Genomic DNA, 4,719 nt, shown 5'->3' on the forward strand with positions numbered 1-4,719 from the left:
TCAACTCAAATCTTCCAAATTATGTAAGCCAAATGCAATCTTTGTATTTATCTAATAATCTGCATCCAGTCTAATAGGTAATCAGTTGCCTTAATCTTCATAAGATATTCAGAAACCAACTGTAGTCACCAAATCCACTATCAATACCTGGCCCATCCTCATTATTTCCAATCCTTGGATAACATACTGCTTTATTTCTTCCTTCATCCCTACAGTTATCACAGCTAAAGTCACCATTTTTATGTGACTTAGAGTGTGTGCTTCTCTGCTCTATACTGGGGGTGTCCTTATTGTACTGAGAACAATAGGCCAAGTCTTTACAATTACCTAATGACTGATAAGCCCATAAGTAGCCTGGCTCTCTGCTCCATTCTCACCTTCTCTCCTCTATTAATACTCTCTTCACAGCTCATTCCACTTCAACAATCCATGTAGTACCTCAAACATACTTATCAGGTTACCTACCCCAGGGCCTTTGTTCTAGCCCTCCACTCAGCACACTCATTGTCAAATATCCCACTCCAGTTTTATTCAACTCCTCCCTTGAATCCTACTTAACCTGATCACCCTACTTAATCCTGCTGTCAAGCACCTCAGCTTGTGAACATTTTATCTCCCTCACTACACTATTATTATAACTCCTTAACATCATCATTTATGATTTTTATTATCTCTCTCCCCATGCCAAGATATATATGTAAGATTCACAAGGCACATTTTGTTCACTGTTGTACCACAAGTATTGCAGATGTCTGGAGCAGTACCTAGAATCCAGCAGGTGCTACATAAACAATTACTGATTAAATAAATTAATAAAACATTTTCTAAAACAATGTTATTCACGTTGTTACTTCTTCCAGTATTTTAATATTACATATAAAAAAACCTTTAATCTTGTCAGTGATAGAACAATGTTTTTACAACCTCTTTCACCTTGGCATCAAAAAGTCTGAATTCTTAGAGTTCTACTAGTAGGCTAGTTTATGCTTCTGAGTTGAACTTCTAGTTATGCATAATACGTGCTTTCTGGGAATACCAGAGGATGTTGAACAGCAGTTTATTTACTTACAAAATTTATTTTTATCAGAGAAAAAGAGACTTTGTGATATTTCATGAAAGCGTTTAATTACCCAGTAAGTGGCCTAGTACAGGGCACCCTCCTGGCCACATCTACCCTAGCTGTGATTAACGGTTAATCAACAAGTGGTAAATGTATGGAATGCATTGCCTTTCATTACAGAATCACACTTGAAAATGTAAGAGGCAAATAAATTCTAATTTTATCAAATAACTTCACAAAGAAAATAAATTACTTATATATCCCAGTGTTGTATTTATCAAGCTGCATTCCAAGGAAAAACTAGTATTCTTCTCAGCATACAGCACTTCCTTAATAAATATTTTGTTATTAATAACAAATTGAAACGTTAATAAGCCCAGGAAAAATAATAAAAACAAGATTGTCCTATGTTCAAATAGACTCTATGAATAGATGGCCATGTTAAGAAGAGGAATACATGAATCTTCTTCCTTTAGAAGAAAACCAGTCTTGTTGTGGAGTGAAGAATGGTTCAGAGAGGGGCAAAAATGGACAAAGATAATCTGGGCAATATGGCAATGTTCCTTTGAAAAATTATAGTACCTTAAACTATTAAGATTCAGAAAAGGGAACAGAAGCAAGGTCTGCATTGGAATTATATTGGTCTTTTTTTTTTTTTTTTTCTTTTTTGGAATTATGTTGGTCTTAACTGGCAATATCATCAAGAGATTTTGCTGAACCACTTGAACCCCCCCACACACACACACACAGATTGCTGATTAAATAAGAAAATAATATAGGACAACATATTTTTAGCAGGAACTATTATATAGTTGCACCATACACTGATAAGACAAAATCAGAACAATAACAAAATCAGTTGAGAATAAGGTTTAGAAGCAGACATTGATAATTGGTTCGTTTTTTGAAACTGAAGTATCTGTGAGTGGAAATTTAGAGAATCTGTAACTAAGAAAAGAGACCTTGGCCAGAGATAAAGTTTGGAATCCATCATAATTAAGAATATGGATGAGATGTTGGGGAACCATATTTAATAACAAAATGCACTCCTACCCAGAAAACCTCTCCACAAAAGTAGAAGTCCTCTGGACCCTTCTTGGGTCCTCTGGAAAAACATTCTTGGGATTGATTGATTGATTGATTATTTTTTAATCCTCTATCTTGTTTCTAGATCAATACTCTACCACTCCTGGAAAAACCCTTATGCTGCACCAGCTAAGTCACCTTATTCATGCCATTATGATCAGATCATTCCACCACATTGAATGAGATCATAATCACAGGTGAGAGCAGTATGCATGTGGATGAACTATCCCATACTGTAGCCTTTTCATTTTTTGACTTCACTTTCAGAAAACATTTTCTCTACCCCACTTAACTCCTCACTCCTCTGATAACATCCTTGCATTAATTTTCTAGGACTACAGGAACAAAGTGCAGGGTTGAGATCCTGATTCCTACCTCCTGACCTTGAAACAAGTAGTGAACCATGACTGGTTTACTTCCATAGTCTCTAAGTTGAAAAGTCAAACCTACTGCTCTAGTCCTATCTGTTGCACTCTGTTGTATGATGGCCTTCACAATGCTAGTATTTGGTGCTGGACAACTATCACTATGGACCTGAATTGTGAGTCCCCCACTCCTGAAAAAAAAAAAAATTTAATATTTTGAAGCCCTAACTCCCAAGGTAATGGTATCTGGAGATGGAACCTTTGAAAGGTAATTAGGGTTAGATTATCATTAGAGGAATAATTAGAATAGATTTGTCCAGGACTGTCTGTATGTCTGGGTTTAGGCCCAGAAATTCATATACACATGAAAATTGCTCACATAAGTTCCCTCTGAATATACATATGAACTTATATTTAGATACAGATACATACATGTGTCTGAGTGTGTGGTGTGTATCTTTTCTTTTCCAATAATTTGTCAGGTTTGAATTCAAATCTTGTCACTCAAAATATACTGTGTTTGAGCTAGAAGCCATGAGAAGTTCAGAACATTAACCCAAGCCAGAGCTACTGAGTCAGAATGTTTAATTTAGCAAGATCTAAAGGTGGGTCATACTAACATTAATGTTTGAGAAGCACTGTCCACAGATACCTGAGATATCTTGTGGCTGAGAGATAGTCAGAGATGGTAGACCATGTATCAGGAGAGCATGGCAATAGCAAATATATGAACATCAGGTGAAAGCCAGGAACTGAAAAGGAGCAAGAAGGTACCAATAAGCAGATAAACCCAGGATCAGGCAATTTCAAATATCAACGAGATGTGCAATGCCAACCAAGTTCTTCCAAGCTGTGGGAAGCCAAGAGTCACACAAATGGGAAAACTCAGGAACTCTTGGAAAACTCAGAAACTCTTTTATAACGTAGGGAATATATGTATTGAAAAAAACATTAAGAAACACTCACAGATTGTCTATAATGCATTTTGGTTAAAGGTGTAGCCTGGAAGAGATAAAAAAAAAAAAAAAAAAACCTACACAAACAAGCTCTCATTCTGCTCCAATTTGGATTATGGGAATACAATATTCCAAGAAGAGTAAAAGGTTAAAGGGGTGGGGGGAGGCATAGCCTTCATGTTAAAAATCCTACATGGTTGGTTTGGAGAGCCTATTTAGCATTCTCTAGTTGAACCCGAGTTAAAAGCAAGGACAACAAATGAAGAAGCTGGCAATTAATGACCACAGGCTGATGGCTCTGGGCAGAGTGCTGTAGCCATGGGGGCTTGTTTTCCCAGGGTACGTGCTGCAGAGGTTGTAGGTGAGCGTGTGTGTTCTGGCCATAGGCCCTGTGAATATTCAGTCTTTCAGGGCAGAGTGTGCTCCAAGTACAGTATATCTGTGGCTGTTCTAGGGAGGATAACTGGTTAGAGTCAAGGATAAAATGGCAAAGTCGGGTGGTTCAGATTATAAAGGCCTTTAGGAGTACACTTAAGAATGGGAACTACTTATTTAAACTTCTTGTTTAAATTTGATTGTTTAGAACAATTTTTTTTTCTGTGCCAAATTAGCTGCCAAATCAGCCTCCTTGTCCGAGTTCAAATGATAATTGCCATCTTGCCAACACCTTTGTATTTAAATTTAATCTCTTACAGGTTTAAAAGCATTACCTAAAGCATACACATCCCCATTTCATGCTCAAAGCATGTGTTTCATCCAGAAAATTATGTCAATATTCTGAATTTAAAAGTGTCAGAGGTTGTGTTATAAAAAGATGGGAAATGAGGATGGGACTATCATCAGGGAGTTTTACATCCAACACTCGCCATGACCTACAGATCTAAAGAAGAATCAAAATACATTTTGCCTAATTTCCATTCAAAAAGAGCCCAGGAGCTTGCAGGAGCTCTTGATTGCATGAGAAATTTATTCCAAGGAAGAGAAGCTACAGGTGGCATCAGGGAACCGGGTTCTCAACTCTTTTGTTATTCATTGGAAGGAGCAATATGGAAAGAGGGATGCTCTGAAATGAGAACCCCTTGCTCTGAGCACTTTGTAAGTAAGCATCACTGCAGCTATGATAATAACGTAAGCTGCGAAGCAGGGATGTTTGCAAGAGCATATTGACATGCTAGGATTTTGGAAGGAGTTCTGGCCCAGCATGCAGCTTTCAGGAGGCCTAGATTGGATACCCCAGGCTTCCAACACAGAA

This window comes from Canis lupus, chromosome 16 (assembly GCF_003254725.2).
Source record: "Canis lupus dingo isolate Sandy chromosome 16, ASM325472v2, whole genome shotgun sequence".
In the NCBI taxonomy this organism is placed as follows: domain Eukaryota; kingdom Metazoa; phylum Chordata; class Mammalia; order Carnivora; family Canidae; genus Canis; species Canis lupus.